Source organism: Halichoeres trimaculatus, unplaced genomic scaffold (genome assembly GCF_033239565.1).
Source record: "Halichoeres trimaculatus isolate MK-OKI-2021-1 unplaced genomic scaffold, fHalTri1.1 fHalTri1_scaffold_3, whole genome shotgun sequence".
Taxonomy (NCBI): domain Eukaryota; kingdom Metazoa; phylum Chordata; class Actinopteri; order Labriformes; family Labridae; genus Halichoeres; species Halichoeres trimaculatus.
This window is the reverse complement of record NW_027437181.1, coordinates 21,001,936-21,022,081: the sequence shown is the minus strand read 5'-3', so window position 1 is coordinate 21,022,081 and position 20,146 is coordinate 21,001,936. Positions and strand designations below refer to the sequence as shown.

Genomic DNA, 20,146 nt, shown 5'->3' with positions numbered 1-20,146 from the left:
TTCCCTTCCCTTACCCCTGCAACCCCTGTTTGTCAAGTAAAAAATGTTTTTGCTCCTCCCCACAGATATTAGAAAATTCTTCTTCCATAATTCATCCTTTATGTCTAGACAAAACTTCCACAGCAGTATTAGCACAGTTTGCTCCTATGTTCCCCTGCCCAGCTAGCCGTAACTGATGATGCACACTGACTCACTCCCCTCCCCCCAGGTGAGTAAGCTCCATGTCACTTACTGGAACACTCTTTCCAGCAGCACAATGGAGGTCTCAAAAATAAGAAGATAAAAAAACCACTCACTCATAAACCTGTGTAAATCATACAGGACCTAAGTAATGACTCAAAGGGTAGTTTCCCCCTCTGTATCCCAGTTCCTTGGTGTCCCCGCCCCCTGAAACCTAAAATAACCTTGTATGTGCACTGGACCAGGTGCTCTTTAAACACAGAGAAAGGGATTAGAATAACACATGAACATTCATAGCCGAGATTGTCATCATGATCGATGAGACGACTTATGTACACGCAGACACAAGAGATGATGTCAGCTACTTTCTGTGACTACACTGTAAAAAAAAAGATTCTCACTTGGTGAAATAAGTTATTCTCAAACTGTTGAAATGAAAAAAACTTTTTTTTTATCTTTTGTCAGGATTTTATACACTTAACTTTACTGTTTTATATGAAATTGTCACTGTACTGTTTAATGCAAGATCTTTGGTACACTTTTAAGTGCCAAGATGTTTTTTCAATCCAAGTTTGATTTTGAGTTTTGAAGAGAGTATTCAATTTAGCTGCTTTAAGTCTTAGGGGGAGATGAGTGCTTTGGTTCAGTTTTGTAATCTGCATTATTTTAGATTGTAAACGGGTATCAAAATGCCTCCTGAATATCCACTTACAAAGGCACACATTGTGCTCTTGAGAGAAGAACATACAGTAGGGCTATTTCCTCTTATTGACGCTCCTGGCAAGTCTAATATTTACAGAAATGTTATGTCTTGACAACCCTCAATTAAACTTGTCATAACAGAGCCCATCCAAAAGAGAGACAGGAAGGAGGAGATGGTGGGAATGATGTCAGCTTGGTGGAGAAGAAAGAGGGCACGGAGGCATGTAAACAGCTGTTCTTAGATCGTCTGCGGTTCAGCTGGATATTGAGCATGCCGTGTGTTGTGTTATCAGAAACACAATGTGACTTAGTACAGTGGGTACATAAGAAATCTGACCTGGTTAATGGGTGCCCTTGATGTTGGTAGACGATTACACAACAGTGGATTGACACACTGAAACATGCCCTCACTCAAAGACGAGGCACACTTAACGACTGTGGACGAAAAAAACACAGCGCCAGTTCAAGTGTAGGAGCTTTATGAGCTGTGCCTCTGTTCCAAACTTTGCTTTGCTCCTCAAGTCTGTTTGTATAAAGGTCTCTGCTGTAGAAATGTACTTGTTTGGTGCCAGTACTTGTAAGTGTTACCAAAAGATGTCTGAGTGATCAGATCTGAAACCCAGTCTCTTTTGAAAAAGAATTTTTCTTCAGCTATCAATCTGCCTGTTTCACTGCTTTGAAGTTGATCCACTTTGAAACAAAGCACAGCTCACTGAAACAGAACGCGGGGGAGGGAGAAAGAAATCCCTTTGCAATACATGTCTGAATTATTACCGGGATGTAAGTATGTAACCCGAGCCAAAGATGTGGAGTGCTTTTTGGAGTCTGTGTAAAAGGATCTAGTCAGAGGTGAAGAGAAAACAAGTCTGACCCCGTGCACGGAGCACCGGGGAGGTCAGCCTGTCTGTTTGGTTTTCTGAGTCTGGACCATGTGCTCTGTTTAAAAAAGGGGCCGGGCTGAGCTGACGTTGTAAATTACAAGGCAGGCATGGTTTTGAGGAGCACTGCCAGTACGTGTGTCTGTGCGTCTGAGTCTGTGCATGCATGTGCAAAGTTGTCCATACAGGTATGTAACAGTGTTTATGAACCCGGTCACCTGCTGACTTCAGCTTACCTCAGACTGCACTGTCCTCACCGAAACTTCTCCAACCCCAGCCTCAGGCAAACAGAGCAGAGTCCTGCTCTAAACGCCGTCTGATTCACAAATATGATTCAACATGGAGATGACAGGGCCCCTTAAATGCCATTTACCGGGCCTTGGCATGGTGATAATTGAAAATGTCAGTAAAAGTGCTTAGGAGAAATTCCAGCAGGATTATCGCCCCAGTAACATGGACAGACAGAGGGGTTGTCTCTGGAGAGCACAAAGGAACTTGTCTCCATATCATAAAACCTGCACTGTTCCCTTTGCTTTTTAATGAAACTGCTGCTATGCCAATCCAAGGGAGGGGAGTTAGAGTAACATCTTGTTTTTGGGGGTGTGGGAGTTGGTGATGTGTGTATTGGAGATGATGTGATGAGGGGGGGGGGGGGTGGTTGTCGCAGTTTCCCGTCTTCCCCCCCCCCCTTTTTTTTTCCGAAAGCCAGTGTTGTCGGTGCATCATATAAAAGAAGATATACAAGCAATTCACATGCAAATGTTGAGGGTGATTTAGAAAAGAGGGGGAGAAAGGGGAAATGTGCTATTGAAAGCCAGTGGAGGGAAGGGGGGAAGGGGGTGAGGAGATGGGGGAGGTTGCATTAAGCGTTGGCGAGGGAGGTGCGAGGTGGCGGTGCTGTGAAACAGAGAGACATTTGTGTAATCTGGCTTTATGTATCACCACTTCTGAATAATAACATGAAAAAAGAGACTTACCTCATCTGCCTGGTAGAGCCAAGGCATAAATAAAAGGGCAGAACAATGGAATTACTATTACCCAGGCCTCTGCGCCCAAGCTACATCACCAGTATTCTTTGGAGCCACTGGCAAGAAGATTAATGTTTTGTTAAATATCAGTGTGGGAGCATGTGAAGAGGGGAGAGACGAGGAAGAGGAGGAGGATGGGGGGCTTGCTTACTGGGTCCTCCAAACTTAGTCAGCCCTGGCTCTCTTTGTAATTATGGTGTGTTGCTACGGATGCGTCCCACACTCTCCCTTCCTAAAGTGTTAGTCGAGCGTTGTTATGGTACCAGATGCATGTATTTGTCCAGAGGATTATGGGTAATGTTCCGTGCCGTCTGATTGGACATGTGTGGCTCGCTGCGCTCTGTTTTCATGATGCATTCCTTGGCTCGTAGCCCTCGTGGCAAAATGTTCAGTGTTGCTGACTAAACTGGCTCCGCTCTGTCACAGTGCTCAGTTGTCTTTTTCATCTTTAGCTCTTCTGCTTTTGCGTGGTTTTGAAAGTGATCCTTGACTTGAACAAAAACTAAAATACTCTCATCAAAAACTGAATACGTATAAGTGAATATGTATTTTACAACAGTTAAACTTTACACAAGACACTCAAAAATATTCTTTAAAAAATTCATAGACTTTAGCATCATGTATTTCAGTGTAAAATCTCTCTGAGATCTGGTGATAAATACACAAACCCCACTGTTTGTTATCACTTCAACAATGAGCCATAAATCAGGGCAATTCAAAACAGATCAGTGTGCAAATGTCACCTTTTTCTATCCTGTGAAAAACTCTGAAAGATCAAAACATTACCTTGTGAACTTCTTTAAAAAAAAAACCATTGAGATTATTTGAAAAGCAAAGGTCTGCGACTCCTGCCTTCACAGGAAAATATTCAGCCTACATAAACAAAGAGTTAAAAGTACAGTTAACACTGAGTAAATAACGAGTAAGTTTATTTTGCATTTGGTGTGTTTTTTCTTAACTTAAATGTTAGTCATCCACAGAAAATAAACTTCATCTCTGAAAACTCAGAAACTTCTTTTCAATACCAAGCATTAGAGTCATCGTTTTGGCTTTATACCCAAGTAGAAAAAGTTTAAAACTCTCTTACAACAGGGTCCTTTCCTAGTTAATGTTGAAATTTGTCTTTTCCTTATCCTTGTTTATAAAAATGCAGGACATTTTAAGCAATCACAAGTAACATCCAATTGACCGTCCAAATAAACCTCTGACTTTGACTCCTGACCATGTAGCCTCTGCTTTTGTTGTACTTTCCTGTGTAACACCCTTAGCAGTATTTGAATAGAGAGTTTTCTGTGACTCCAGACCAGACTAGGTACCTAAAAGGTGGGAAAGTGGTTAACTAATGTATCAAATATCACAGATTTATACGCAGCACAAAAACAGACAGTCGACTAAAGAAGCTGTTTTCAAAACTAAATCTTGGTAAACATCCAAAACATCCAGTGACCCAGTGTTTGTCATGATCTGGAGCCAGTCTTTATTGACTTTTCTTGTAACTTCATTTTTTTTTTCTTTCATTCCCATAAGTACCAGCCATAAAACCTGTTATTTTTTTTTCATTCTGACATCTATATGAGTCACATTTAGTCATGTGATGACTTGGTCTTCTCATGAAACATAAACAAATACATGTAAAGCACCCACTCACAAACACATGGAAGGGACAGTTCTTCTTTTAGAGTTAGGGGCCTCTGATTTTAATTTTAATTTTAACATCATTTGCGTGTGTGTGTGTGTGTGTGTGTGTGTTAGTGTGTGTGTGTGTGTGTGTGTGTGTGTGTGTGTGTGTGTGTGTGTGTGTGTGTGTGTGTGTGTGTGTGTGTGTGTGTGTGTGTGTGTGTGTGTGAGAGAGAGAGAGAGAGAGATACTACCCCTGTGTTGGAAACAGGACCAAAGAAGGTTGCTGATGGGGGTGGAGAGTGGTAGCGACCCACAATATCACACACCCTCATAAATCTATGGCCCCTGTAGCATTTATGTCGGCGGCCTGTGATCTAGGGTGATAGGCATGTCCGGACACAACTGCCCTCCCTCCTGTGCTTCTCCTCTTTTCTCTGTGCGTGTATGAAAGAAACAAAAGGTCAGGGGTGAACCTGGATGCATGACAACAGGCTGACAGGCTCAGTTGCTAAGGGGATAGGTGACAAGGTGGCACAGACGTGGGGTGACAAGGTGATGGCATGAGGTGACAGAAAAGTTACCAGGTGAGGATGGAGGTGAGTGACGGCATCTGACCGACTCACCCGCATCGCTCTTTCTCTCTTTTCTTCTTTGTCTGTCTTTCTTAGTGTCATGCTTTTCCTATCCGTCCACCTCGCATGTCTGAGCCAAGCCGGCAATCACACTCCATCACACCTTTGAACTCTTTCTACCTGACTCTGACAGCAAATGTGTGTGTGTGTGTGTGTGTGTGTGTGTGTGTGTGTGTGTGTGTGTGTGTGTGTGTGCGTGTGTGTGTGTGTGTGTGTGTGTGTGTGTGTGTGTGCGTGCATATGAGCTCAGTCCAATGTTTTTACAACTACCTTTGTACTAGTCAAACCTTTATTTTCTGACTTTTTTTTTCTTTCTTTGCTCCTTGAGCTACTTTGTAAAATTGTGTACTTGTGCGTGTGTGTTTCGCAGCAGTTCGCCATCCTTCCTGTTTGCTCTCTTTGCTCTGAGTCACAGCCGTGACGTGCTGAAACAGCCAAGGGGGGAGGTGAACATACTCCTGTTGGCAGTTAAGGAGAACCAGGGGGAGGAAATGAAAGGTACTCCCCTCATTTCATACTCCAGCAACCTCACACACTGACTCAGCAACCAACCATGGAGAAGGAGTGTGTGTGAATGTGATCAAGCACCAACATGTGCATGCCTATGTATTGATCTACAAATTCTGCTTTCTAAGAATAACTTAGTAGTAGTGATTGTCGGAGATCAGCGGTCATATTTGCACACTTTGTAGCGGAGCAGTGTGTTCTCAGAGTGTCACAGAGACATTTTTCAGTGGTGCTTGGAAAAGGATTTAACCTCTCTGGCCCTTCACACACCAAACATCTTGTTCAGTGCTACTCTTCCTCACAGAGGAGGTGAGGGGGGGACACAATAGCTGCACTCATTGACTGGGTTAATAAGTATTCTGTCTTGGTCCCAGTCTGATGCTCTTTACCTTCCAATACACTGTCTGTGTGTGTGTGTGTGTGTGTGTGTGTGTGTGTGTGTGTGTGTGTGTGTGTGCGAGTCTTCAAAGCAGCGCAGTGACCTCATGTCTGCTTCACACAGCTTTTGTAAACTAATGAATGACAGGGGCCAACCGTTCTGCGGCACAGTCGTGTGTGTGTGTGTGTGTGTGTGTGTGTGTGTGTGTGTGTGTGTGTGTGTGTGTGTGTGTGTGTGTGTGTGTGTGTGTGTGTGTGTGTGTGTGTTTAAAAATGTGTCTCTCTTTGAATCTGTACACATATTACTTCTGCACCCCCAACACATCTCGTCCACCCTTTGTGTCTGTGTTTAGAGAAACGTTTTGTAAGCAAATAATTGTTGGACAGCTGTGTTTGTGTGTTTGTAATGCTGCTTGCCTTCGTCTCTGGGTCATATCACTCTGCACTTTGTGGTGGATTGTTAAATGAGCTGTTTTACTGGGTGCATTGTTCCCTCTGAGAGTATTTATAGATTCACCACCAAAAGTCTGATACAGAAGCAAAGTGTTAAAGTATATGACAATTAATCATATGCTCAAAGTAAGTAACAATGATGTGAATCACAAAAACATCATATTAAAACAAATTGAATTTATAATCATACATTAGGTAAATGAAAAAATGGGATAGCACAGTGTATGGATGAAAGTAGAAGAAAAAAAACAGTTGATGGAGGCAGGGAGGGAACAGAGTGGATGTATTTAAATAAGCTTTGGTCCAATGACCTCAGATAAACACTTGTTTTCCTGATAATCTACCTGACTCTGTCTATGGACTCCTGAGCCAAGAAGACAAACAACCCAAAATAAACTTTCCAAAGGTAGAAAGGGCAGGATATCACAAGAATAATCAGAAAATAAAGTACCTCATAAACTTGGTCGATACTCATCATTAATTAACTGATCTTACAGGTGTTGACATATCACACAAGTTGACCACTGTGTTGATTTTGTGTTTAATTTCTCTCTACCAAATAAATGAGCAGCACTGCTGGTCAAAGACAGTAACAATGAAGCTCCCAGCATACAAATAAAAATACATAGTTGTATGAGTGTTAAAGTCTCATGCTCTCTTTTCTTTATTTTTATGTATGATACAAGGAAATTCCTCAACTTTATCTGACCGTTTAGCTGACCGTTTTGTTGGAGGGAGTATGTTTTTTTTTATTTTTGTTTTTGTTTTGTTTTGTTTTGTTTTCACCCATGAAGCAAAACAACAATGTCAAATTCTTTGAAAATGTCCTCAAATGCACCTGTTTCATTCCAAGACCAGTATGTCACCATATTGCTTTCAGGTGTTTGTATGTACCCATATAGACGGCTGTTTGGTCAGAAAACAAACTGCTACTTTTTATTTTGATTTAGAATTCAAATCAGATCAGACAAACTGTTTTATTGTGGTCAAAATGTTTATATGGGTTATTTTTAATTAGATTTGGCTAATTTTTTAACCATATTCTGATTTGACATGGTCATGTAAACCCATATGAGGGTACCATATGCATACCAATGCACAGGAAAGTACATTGAAAAGTCAGCCTAAGTGCAGTGGAGTAGTTCTAGGTAAAGTTGACAGCGATGAATAATCCAGGTAATATAATCTGTGAGACATACTGGAATACTTAAGGTAGAGCTGAGCTTGTGCAGAACATTTGATCAGTGTTTTGGGCCTATAATGATAAGAATATTAGACATTTGTTAAACCGATTAGTGATTCTGGTGCTGACGCATGATAGTGAAACAATAAATTATTTGGTGTACATCCTTGTCTTTAGAAAACTGTGTTTTAATTGGTCTTGTGGAAAAGATTTAGCATTGTTTGAAAAGCAAAGTGTAGAGTTCTGAATTGTATAATCTGCTGTAGCTTGGGTTCAAGGAAGGAATAAGGGAAAAGGGAAACAGGAGGGAAAAAAGGAAAAAAAACAACCTCTAGCAACTTTCATCCGCACTGCTATTGAAGATCGTGCCTCTAGGTCAGGGGTCATCAACGTTGTGCCCATGGGCACCTGGGTGCCCTCAAGAACCACTTGAGGTGCCCGCAAGGCATGTTCCAAAAAAGCACTGGTCACAATGGAGCTACTTCCTACCATTATTGTTCTGCAAATCATTAATAATAACTGTGAAACTATTAACATTGACTTGTGAGCAGTCTATTTACATAGTATTACCATGCCTACAATGATTAATGCTATTAAAATGTGATGCAATTTTGTTCAGGAAGTTTTTATCTGAAAAGTAGCCCTTTTTTTCCACTCATTTGCCGTGAGGTAGCCCACAGTCTCAAAAAGGTTGGTGACCCCTGCTCTAGGTGCTTCAGGCCCCTAGTCTGACTAACTTCAGAGGTCCTGGATGGCCCCGCTGGTTAGCTTTGTGGAGCCAGAATAGAGAAGTAATGCATGAGGGACATAAGCCTTTGGTGTCAGGGGAGGGAGGGAGAAGGGAGGAGAGGAGGCGCTGCCATGTCCTGCTGCTGCGTGTTGTTTTGTTTACAGGAAGGTGCCACTTGGCTGTGTGAATGTGTTGCTAAGGACCATGCGCCTGGATGGAGAGATAGGAACTCTGTCTTTTCTAATGACTATTGGGTGTCATCTCACAAGATGACAGCCCGCTGAGAGCACCTTGCAAGCACTCAGCATGGCTGTGTTTCCTCATGTTTTATAGAGCCAAAAAGAAAAGTCATGCATCTTCATGTATGTGCAGCTCTGACTATCCACAAATTAATAAATCATGTGACCAAATTGTAACATTCAAGTCTTTTCAAAATAAGAGCTGGAAAGTTCCTAGCCTCTGAGGTCATCAGACGTTTTTGTTTGCTCATGAAAGACTGAAAAAAGATATCAGTCTGTGTTGTTATAATTTTATAGCTTTTTATGTCTGGCATGAAAAAGAGAAACAACATTCATCCTCAAGTGAGCCAGTGATTGATGGCATGTTTGGACAAGTATGAACAATCCATCTTTTTACCAGGTTTTAATTTCCTCAAAAATATCACCATTTTTCCTCAGAGAGGAATGTTTGTCTAAATCAGAAGTGTAATGTGTTTACTCAGCAGATGGTAATATGACGCAGCCCTTTCAGTAATACAGTCTCCTTAACACTTGATGTAAATTTACGATGATCGCTTGGTTGTTTTTATTGGGGTATACAGTAGCAACTATTAAGAGAGCCATGAGCTGATAAAATGCAGTTTGTTTTTAATTTCATACAGCAGCCCTCTGAGAGCTTTGTTACAGGCTTATTCCAATAATCATACTTGTCAGAGCCCCTCCAGTCTGCCAAAGCATGCTTGAGACACCTTGCAATTACTTATCTGCATTTTGTTGAGACGTTTATAATTCCCACAACCTAATACAGGAGCATCGACTCAAATTACAGGCTTTGAGTTACACGGTGAGAACTTATTTATTGTGGCACCTTCTCTTTCTTTGCCGGTGTCACTTGACTACAAAACTTAATTAGTGCTTTCAGCTCGACACCCATTAGCTGAAACCCGATCCCTGGCCTGCTGGAGAAAAATAATTATGACATTCCTCCCATAAATCATTGGTTATGTCCTGAACCCTTTCAATGGAAATATGATTTCCCACTACAAATTGTCCAACCTGTTTTATGTTCTCCAACACATAATTAAAGCCGTGGTGTGCGAAAGGAAGTAATTTTGTTCAAAGGCGTTTGGCAGCAGTGGGGCCATGTCTTTGCAGCTTGTTTAGAAAGCAGCTACTGGCAAACCTGGACATGTGAGCTGTGTAATGGATTAGGAACAACGGCTGCAACATGTGTGAATAACCTGGATTTGTCAGTCAGCCAGGAGACATGGGAAATGAAATATATCATCGAGTTGCAGGGGTGATGTGTGGGTCATCAGGGTACAGGCTGGGCCACTAGCAAAGCTCTTTTGTTTTTTTTTTTACTCTGAGAAAATGTGTCCACGCGTTGGGGCTGCCAGGACGAAACAAGTCTGCTTTATCCTCAGGAGAGGATGGCCTCAAACCACAAAGTAGCAGAGCATGACCTAGTGAGCCCGGCTTCACTGAATGAATGCCACAGGAGAAGACGAAGTTTTAAGAGTGAGCTTACATATGTCTGACATGTATTACAACAGCCTTAAGATTGTATAAATCGAGGCCCATGTCTGTCTAAAAGTCCGACTGTCATTCCTCTGTCTGGTGAAAGATAAGGTGGAGTTGGCACTTGAGAATACTTGGGTTAACCCCTCTTATTGTTGTAGTGGATGGACTAATCTCCTTCATACTTGTAATCCTCCTGAAGCAGGCACATTAAGTTATAAGTCTTGTTTATCTATGCCCTTCCAGGCAGAGAAAGGTTACACCATTACCTAGCCTGTCTGTGTGTGTGTGTGTGTGTGTGTGTGTGTGTGTGTGTGTGTGTGTGTGTGTGTGTGTGTGTGTGTGTGTGTGTGTGTGTGTGTGTGTGTGTGTGTGTGTGTGTGTGTGTGTGTGTGTGTGTTTTCACTGTATATGTGTGGGAGGAAGTGACAGCCTGCACCAACGTCAGCCAGCCAAAGACATGGCCGTCTGAGTGTCTTCCAGAGGTCATAGGGCAAATCTTGTACTAATCTGCTAATCCAATTGGCCTGCCGTATTCACATGATCTGCCAGTCTGCAGGACAAGTATCCCCTGTTCAGACACACACACACACACACACACACACACATCCATACACAGACATGTATGTAGGCACACACGCAACGCCTGTTGTCCATACCCTTCTCTCGCGACAGTCTTTGACTCCATGACACCGGCCTGTTTGATTCCACTTAGGCTTGAAGCAGATTAGTGAAGGTGACTCCTCAGGGGGAATGCCGCAGCATAATTGGCAGAATTCATAAACCAATTAAAAGAACATTCTAAAGAGTGCTATTCTGCAGCTATTATTAACTCTGTGTGATGGGATAAACAGGGGCCCACTGATGCATGCATGTACACTTCCTATCATACATGCAACTGTACAAGTGTGCCTGTGTGCTATTTGAAGTTAGTATGATCCCAATCCAGGGGACATCAACAAAAGAGTTTCTGTGTAGGTAAACTCTCACTGACCCCATCCATGCTTCAAAGTCATACATGTAGACAGAAGCACAACATATTCTCTGTTTGAAAACCAGCTGGTGAGAACATAAGGGGATGTTACCTGCATTTTATTATTCTCATGAACACTTCAACATAACCACTTTATGGCAAAAGAGGCTTTACATTTTTTTAATTCCAGGAATTAACACAGCCAGACTAAATCTCTGTGCCCTGCTTAAGGATATTTTAACATCACACTTAGCTGGACGTAATCATAGTGGAAAAGTCTGTCTAATCCTTAGCCCATCCTGCCACCCTGTCTGTACTACCTAACATGCCTTCTATGAAAGAAAAAGTACCAGCTACATGTGGTTCCCATGCAAACTTTAGATAACAACCACACCATGGCTGGCAGGCTGCACGATGAGTGTGTGACGTGCTCTGCAGCTCCAAAGCCGAGGCTTAGGAAGGGACTGGATCCCATTTCCCAGACTGCAGTAGGACCTGAGGGCAGAGTGTGGAAACTGAACTAATTGCAGGATATTGGTCCTCAGATGATTAGAGGAGGACATGGAATGCCTGGTCTGTGATGCAAGCAGACCAAGGTGAGACTAATGACAGATGCATTTTTTTTAAAGTTGTCTGATAACTTTGTGCGCTTTAAAACGCTTACAGTATTTTTGGTACCATAAATGTTATACAAAGTACACATATCAAAGAGTATATCACAACTGACTAACTCCCCAGATCTGGAATTTAAATTCCAAACTAGTTTAGAGGTAAGACAAACAATCAAAATGAAGCGTAATTAATTGAATATGGGATTCTGATTCCACAGAGTCTGTGGTTGAATTATGTCAAGTTGGTTTGCAGAGTCTGGCTTACAGTAGCAGAGCTAGCCATCAGTCCTACTTGCAGATTAATGTTTGCTGGCCTGTACTGGTTTAGGCATGATAGCGGTCAAGCATACAAGTTTGTCTTCAACATTTCATGAAGTCAATACCAGTTGTCTGAGCTGCACTTTGAGATGCCATCACTCTGCTTTGCTGGTTAACATTTGGGTAGTTCGGCATCAAAAGTCATATATATATATATATATATATATATATATATATATATATATATATATATATATATATATATATATATATATATATATATATATATATATATATTGATTACTATTATTATTATTTCCTAATTGAAATAATTATAGGATTAAACCCCGAGATATTTGGATCACATCTATTGCAACTTTAATAAGACAAAAGTGACAAAAGTACCTGATCTAATACTCTTTTGTCGTTTGCACCAGAGGTAATTTGTCCCAAAAGTGCCCAGTAAGTCCAGTCAAAAGTCATAGTTATGTTGATGACACACAGAAAAATCCTCCTACCAGAAGATAAACAAATAAACTTATAAACAAATACACTAAACATAAGCAAAGCCTTTTATTTTAGATGAAGCTTGGGCTTAATTATGGCTATTTCAGCAGTCAGCAGTAAGTCAGTCCCTTCATCTGGCACCCACCCTAAAACATGATGTAACAGGCATTGAAAATAGCATGATTTTTTATTAAATCGTTTTTTGGTTTGCTTTGTGAAGGTCTTAGAAAGCATCAGTATTTATTTTAGTCACACATTTATTCTTAGGTTAATGAATATTTAAATGATCAAATGGTGACATAATGCCAAAGGTGTGCCCTGCTGACACCTGTCCTTTGACATCATATCTGAACAAGAGATGGAAAATGACCTGGCTTTAAGAGTGAAACTCACCACCCTTGTCTTTCACTTTGAAAGTCTCAAGTCAGAAGCAACAAGTGGTGATTATTTTCCTTTTGTTTGTTCCACTGCCTCAAGTATTTAGAGTTTTTTCAGTTTGTTGTTTTTGTCCAGAAATGTTGATCGTACTGGGCAGAAGGCGTTTTGGAACGAGTGAAGTGTTGCAGACACCAACCCTTTGATTCTGTGTCTACGTTTGGTAGCCCCCTTTGTTTGAACTGTTTGTTTGATGTTACTTTAGCAGAAAGAGACAGACACCATTGAGTAGTGGGAGTGCTGTTCTGCTGCGTGCCATTCACGCCTGCTGTAGAGCGCGCAGAGTCAAATACAACAAGGGTAGGCCATTGTTTACCAGTGGAACTAATCACCCTGATGGCACCTCCATAAATCCCCCTCCCTGTCGACAGTGATTGGAGTGTACCTATGTGTGACCATGGACAATACAAATGTGCCAAAGGCAAATAGAATGGGGGTGCACTGAGGCAATATTTAGCTTGGCCAGATGGCCGCTTGCATGCAGCAGGCTTCTTAGCCCTCCACATCTGCTCCTTGTGATGTGCCAGCAACTGGGTGAGAGTCTCAGCTTTACTTGTTAGGGCTGTCCTGTGCACCCATGTTAGAATGATAGCTCCCCACTTTGACCTGTCTGCAGGAGGATCCTGCCCCACACTCTGGAGTCTCCAGTTTTTCCTTCCACTGTGGCATATATCCAGTGGGAAACATGCATGTGGGCCTACCTCTCCTGTGAATCTTTATTTCCTCACAGGGGACGGTGATCAAATTCAGACTTGTGGTGTGGTCCTGTTACCTCACCAGTCCACATACAGAAGCTTGCTTTTGCAGCTGTTTAATATAAATTCTCTTCAAATATCTTTGACCAGATGGTTTATTTTTACAAACAATACACAGGGCTACATTCCTACTGAGCCCTTGTCCCCACCCCTTTACTGTCTGTCGAACCAGGCAGCTCCTCTTCAGAAGAGCAGAAAGACAGGCACTATCATGCAGAGAGCGCACAGATGGTCCAGTGACACTGCTGTCATACAAACAGGCTTCAATAAAGAAGATATATACACATGTATTGGTATGGATACATAAACCATTCATTTTCAAAGGAAGCATGTGGACATGTCCTGTTCATGCGTAAGGAGACAGATGTGCACAGAGGTATAGGAGAACAACACTTGGATTCCTACATGTTTATTTTCATAGCATACATACCCATTTGTCATGGATCACAGGGTTTTTAAATTATTTCCAGATGACAGTGTTATGTTTATGTCAGTGATACTCGTGTCTTCCCCAATTTGTCAGGAGTTCTGCCCAAAAGGTTCTGAGGTTTAACTAGATTAAAGCTTCCCCCTTAAGTTCAGGGATGTATACTGCTGTGCATTGTAGCAAATGTAGGATGACACCAGATCCTTCAGTGACAATTACACACAACATGTTGAGTAACTCATAGTTTTTCAACCTGAATTTCTCATCTAAATATTCTGTTTTTCATTAATGATATTAAAAAATGTGACAGTTTGTCCCCAAGCCACTGTGAAACCTTCCTTAACGTGTCCATTCTGAATGTTGCAATGACCAGTTTGTTAGCATCCACATTTTTTTGCAGTGTAGGTTCTACCCCAAACCCCCACCCTCACCTCTCCCCAGGCCTTACTGCCACATCCACTGCACATCCTCTGCTCCCTTCCGGGCCCCCAGCTCTGGAGCCTCACAAAGGAGCCCTAACAAGAGAAAAGAAAGAGCCAGTGCCACTTGGACGGGATTACATCCCAGTAAGATTCTTCAGTCCTCTTGGCCAGCCGCCCCTTAACCCTCCCCTTCCCTGATTAGAAAGTGAGCAGGGAAAGGCTGGCTGCATATAGAAAAAGGCTCCACACATGTCCAATGAAGTGTTGCGCTGTTGTAAGGAGTAGACTTACTCAGAGTTGTGTCAGTCTGGTCTTGTCAGAAATCCTGCTGGTGAAGTTAGTATAAGGTGCAGGCCTTCCTTCCTTCCCTTCTTCTTCCCTTTATTTATTTATTTATTTATTTATTTATTTATTTATCTATTTATTTATTTATTTACTAACACCACAGTCAGATATAAAACTGAAACACCTTGAATAATTGGGAAATTTAGTCTTATCAAAATCAGAGAAGATTTAATGTAATTATTTAAAATGTTACCAGAAATTCAAAAGTTTTCCAATTACAAACTACACATTGAACCCCAGTGTAAGCTTTCACTTTGCACATACCAGATTTCAGTCTTCAGGGTGCTGGGGCATTGCAGCTCTCATATTTTTTTTTCCTTCCTCCTCTTGCATCTTTAATACCTGACTCCACTCTTCTTTTCCTTGGATCCCATCACCCGCACTTGATTCTGTCCTTATGCAATTTAAGTTAAATATTTTCATTCTCAAGTGATATTTTAACCAAAACTAAGAGTTATTTTTTAAGCGATAACCTGACCTGACCTGACCTGACACTGAGTCCAATACATAGCCTTCCAATCCCAAGAAGCTTATTAGTCACACACAGATGAAAAACACTGGTTGACGACATTTTGTCAGAATTGACTAACATGACCTTGTCTGCTCAAATCTATTGTTTTATTTTTACTTTATTATTCACATGAATCCTGATACCTAGAAATGCCTTTTAGAAAATTATTGAGGGGGCAATGCTATCGGAAAATGTATTTACTTCAAACAACATGTGAAATCGGTTTTAAATGTATTTTACTAAAGCTCATTTGTATTCAGCTTTCCAGGAGATGAAAAAGAAACATTGCATTCTGTTGCATCAAACCACAAGTTGAATGGGGTGATTTTTGCAGTGTAGATGTCGGTGATGTACAACCTCTGAGAGTGAGTGATGGCCTCTATGTCCCCCTTTTTACGCCACCTGAGCCCCATGCCCTGCTCCAACGGTGGTGGAAGGGGTCAGGTGACAGGTGGACAAAAACCAGTAGCTTCAGAGTAAATGATGCATGCCCCAGGTTCAGTAAATAAAAGGCAAGGTGCCATTAAAGAAGGGCAGCCTGCATAGCTGCCATTCCTGCTGGGCTGGTGGTGATGTCAGGGGGTCATCTGGCCAAGCCTACAGATATGTGAGTGTAACATGGTGTGTTTGTCTGTGGAAGTGCAAATGAAGTTTTGAAATCAGTCTGAGAAAAAACAGTGGATTTTATTTTAATTATTAATTTTATGTTATTATAGTAACTGTAATTGTTGGTACCATGTTGTAATGTTAGATCAGTAAACTCACATTGTGAGCATTTCTTAAATACATGGCAACACTGTAAAGTTGATATACTTGCATTTTGTGTGTGTGTGTTACTCATGCTGAATTCAGGGGTGGTGGCAGACAGAAGGGAGGCAGAAAGTCTCTGATGTATGTTGTGGAAGCAGTGGTCAAGGGCCACAACACATCGACAAAAAAGACCTGCACCCAGGATAATGGAAACAGCTTTGGGGCTGATGGCATAGACCAGATTATAGTTGTTTGTAGATAACGGCAGTAATAGCTGTTATTCTTTTGTTGTGTGTTTTTGTCTCACTTATCTTCCAGAGAGATGCCTGACTTTGTCATTTCAGCAGTGAGGAACGTTAAGTCATTCCACAAAATACAACTCATGGAGTAACCACTACATCCACCTCCAGGGTTTTGCTGCTGCCATAAGAATTCCATCTCTATTTTTTAGGCGCTGGTGAGGAATTTGCGTCAGAGCGGCTCATTTAAAGAGAGGGAGAAAACAAAGTGGTGGGGGGTTCTTTGGCTTCCCTCAGGAGCTCCAGCATTTATCGGAGCCAAGGAGGCAGCTGCTCTCCTGCCCAGCCAGGGCTCCGGTTAGCCAGGCCCCGCAGCACTCCTCTGCTCTGCTCTGGAGCCGGGCTGGGGAATGACGAGGCCTGGAACTCCTTCGTCTTGCACATCGCAGCCAGGACAGCAGCTGCTGAGCCGGCCAACAAACCAGGCAGGCGAGCCCCCTCCCCGGCCCGATCTCCCAGCCAGGCTCCTTTGCGGTGCTCCACTGCCCAGTAATTGATGCCTTGCACTGGGGATATATTTAATCACCATAACAAGGAGTTGGTAGGAATAAAATGATCTTGTAAAGGCGCTGCAAAGCTCTCCAAACAAGCTGGATCAGAGTTTGTGGGAAGCAGAACATTAGATCTGAGAGCATGTATGTGTATGGGTATGCATGTATTCATGCACTTATGTTCTCTTGTGCTTGACTTTTGGAATCTCAGACACTCTCCTACGTCCTGCCTGTCTCTCCCTATTATACCTCTTCTCAGGCTTGACCCCCCTCTCAAAAAAAACACGACTGCAGGCCAACAAATTTCATTACAACAGCCCTAAACTGCACAGTTTTAGAGCCTTCTAATTATTCCTTGCTCAGATGTGGTTGTGTTGAGAAAGGCCGTAAATCAACTGAAGTAGAAGCGCCAGGCCTCGAGCTGTGAGAAAACTGGAAACAAATGATCAGCCCCTTCTCTGTCTTCCTCTTCCTCTCTTTCCATACCTCTTTCCAACACCTCACCTTCTTCTCTACTGTCTTTGACCTCCAGGGATGAGGGAGACTGAAACTGAAGACCCCAAAGCTGGAGGAGGTCTGGAGAGTGCTGTGTGGTGAGTTAAGGTTCTGAATCAAACTGAGTTTGTACACTGGGTCCTCTTACCTGTGCTGGTAGATTCTGATATAGATACAAAGCAGTTTCACTGAAGCATTCTGGGTTGAAGGTTTGCTAAAAGAGGCAGTGTGTGGCGGTGGGACTGCCAGCAGACAGCTGAGTGGTACCTGGGACTTGGTCTGTCTTCCTGCTCTAGTCTGATCGCCTGTAATCAGCTTCTTTAAAGGTTCCAGCCAGTAATTGCTCACTATAGCCCCAAGATAGCAATCAAAGAGATGCTGAACTCCATGCTCTCCCTTTCTCTGTCTCTCTGTGCTTCTGTCTTTATCTTTTCTCTTCTTCGTATCTTGTTTTGTTACTTTGCATTTGGAGAGACTGTCAGGAAGAGGATCTAAGAATCAGATTCTTTTTTTTAACTATTCGACAAAGGAAACTCAATTCAGATAGAATCAATGGCAAAACTGATATTGCTTTGAAGAATTGCCCCCCTTACTTTCCTCCTCACTCCACCCCTCCCTCCCCTCTCCTGTCTCTGTCCTGGTTGCATTTTTCCCAGTTCTCTGTTCTCTTATCTTTCAACAATTGCAAGAGCAATCTAATGGCCCCTTTAAGTTGTCTGCCAGCTGTATTTGCAAAAAAAAAAAAAAAAATGTCTTCTTCATGTGTGGGTGAATGTAGCAGAGCTGAGGTTCACTCTCATGTAAGGACTGCTGATGCCTTTCCTCTGAAGTCACGATGAGGACATTGAAGCTGTTTGTCTGGGCATGAAATGTGAGACTATTCATGAACTCATCTCATGATGTTATGTCAAATCTGTCAACCATCATAATGTACTGAGCTTTGTTTGATGTGGTGTAACTTCCTAATATCCAGAGCTGTAAGTTCAGCTTTAAATAATGAGCCACAACCACCAGCTTATTAACCAATGAGATCATTTGAAAAGAAAACAACAACTTATAGAGTCAAAATACGTTTCTGGATACTCAATTTGAGTGGGTGGGATGAATATTTTGAGGTATTATTTCACTTTCTGGTCAAACAGTTCAATCAAGTGTACGTATTAGTCATTTAAATTCAGCTGACCATATCTTAACATCTCAATCTTAAGGCTCATGTGTATAATACTTTGCTCAGTAGTTGTTTTTAACGTAATATTATGTCACAAGACCAAGGTCTGAAATGTTACATTGAAATTTCACTTAAGACCAATGTTGCAAGTTTAAAGTTTCACACTTTCCTTCATATCTATACCCTGGACTGTTGCTTCAAGAGGCATTTGTGTCACTGAGTCATCTTGTAATTATCACGGGAGAAGTGAAGTAACAGACACCTGCAGCTCAGCAGATGTCCCATCAGTTAACACTGCCTGTTCTGCACCAGCCTCACCCAGCACGCTTTCCGGCTTATCTTTATAAGTGATCCAGCACTGCAGTCATCTCATACTTTGTCATTTTCAGACCACTTCTTTGAGCATTGTAACCTTTATATTGAGATCACTCCTACCTAATAAAATTGTTGAAGTTGCACTGAGCAGATGCTCTGCTAGCTGTGTTTTACTTTGATGGATACATTGCTCAACTTTAATGCCAGCTTAGCCTGTGTTCAGTGCACTAAATTCAAGAAGGAAAAAATGAAGCGGCTGTGTCCTTTCCTCTTTAAGACCTAGAAGTTAACCTGCTTAAGATTGTGCCTGGCGTAGGATATCAGGTGAGGATCATCCAGTAAGCAGGATCAAATCTCATCATCACGAAGCACGCAAGTCCAAAGATGCTAATACATAGAGGAAGCAGTGCAAGAGACGGGGAGGGACGGTGGTAGAGAGAGGAACCACAGAAGAGAGGAAGAAAGCAGCTTACAGATACCAGAGCGAGGAATGAAGGAGTCAAGGAGAGGAGGGTATCAGTCCTTTCAGCTCAGCTGAATCTGAGAAGGAGAGCCAGGAAGAGTGTGAGCACAAGAGAGGGAGCAACACAGGCCAAGTGTTTGAAGTGGATCACTGTAGGCCAAACATCAGAGGAGGACAAGACTGCAAACATGTCACACTGCAGCCTGCTTGCGTTTAACAACAGATGTTTGATCTCTCCATCTCCCCTAATAGTTTTCTATTCAGGTTGGTCTGACCCAATGAATGAATAAAATATAACTTTTTTCCTTTCTTTTCAAAGCCCTACTCATAAAGCAAATGTCTGCTGTCTTGTATTTAGCCCTGAATATTTGCAGCCCCCAGTTTTCTTTCACCTTTTGTCTCCTAGCAGGGGTTTAGTGCCTTGCCTAAGGACATTACTTTTTCACATATCCCCACTTGTATTTTGAATTTTTCCTTCCCAAAGACTTTAAATTTGCTGTCTTCAGCCCCCAGCTGCCTCTCTGCTTACAAAGAGCACATTAACTATCATCAACCATTTTTAAATGTTTCCCTTCTTTAATCAACTAATGTTTAACTGTCTGTTACTTTTACAGCAAAGTTATGAGATGCAAGCTCTCTTAAAGTGTGCAGTAACTCCTCACTTATTGTGGTACATAAGGCCTTCATGTACAGTAATTTGTGATAGCTCCTAATCAATGGAAGCATGAGGCTAAGAGTTCTGATAATGTTCGGGTAATATGACAGTAGGCCTCCTGTCATGTGATAGATGAAGACTAATTTCAGTTCTGAGCAGGAAGAGATATTGGCACCTCACCTCATCACACCTCTGCCCCCCGATCAGGACTGGCAGGGGTGTGGGAGCTGAATTAT

General features: G+C 42.0%; 1 protein-coding gene across 4 annotated transcripts in view; it reads left to right on the top strand.

Annotated features, from left to right (window-relative positions):
- Positions 1–20,146, top strand: part of sall1a (spalt-like transcription factor 1a) — a 148,018-nt gene that overhangs the window by 96,027 nt on the left and 31,845 nt on the right. For 2 of the 4 annotated variants that reach the window (XM_074666553.1, XM_074666551.1), the window contains exon 3: positions 17,347–17,407. The exons of the other annotated variants lie outside the window; for them this stretch is intronic. The gene's annotated coding sequence lies outside the window, so the exon portion shown is untranslated. The remainder of the gene's footprint in view (positions 1–17,346; positions 17,408–20,146) is intronic. 4 annotated transcript variants of the gene reach the window in all.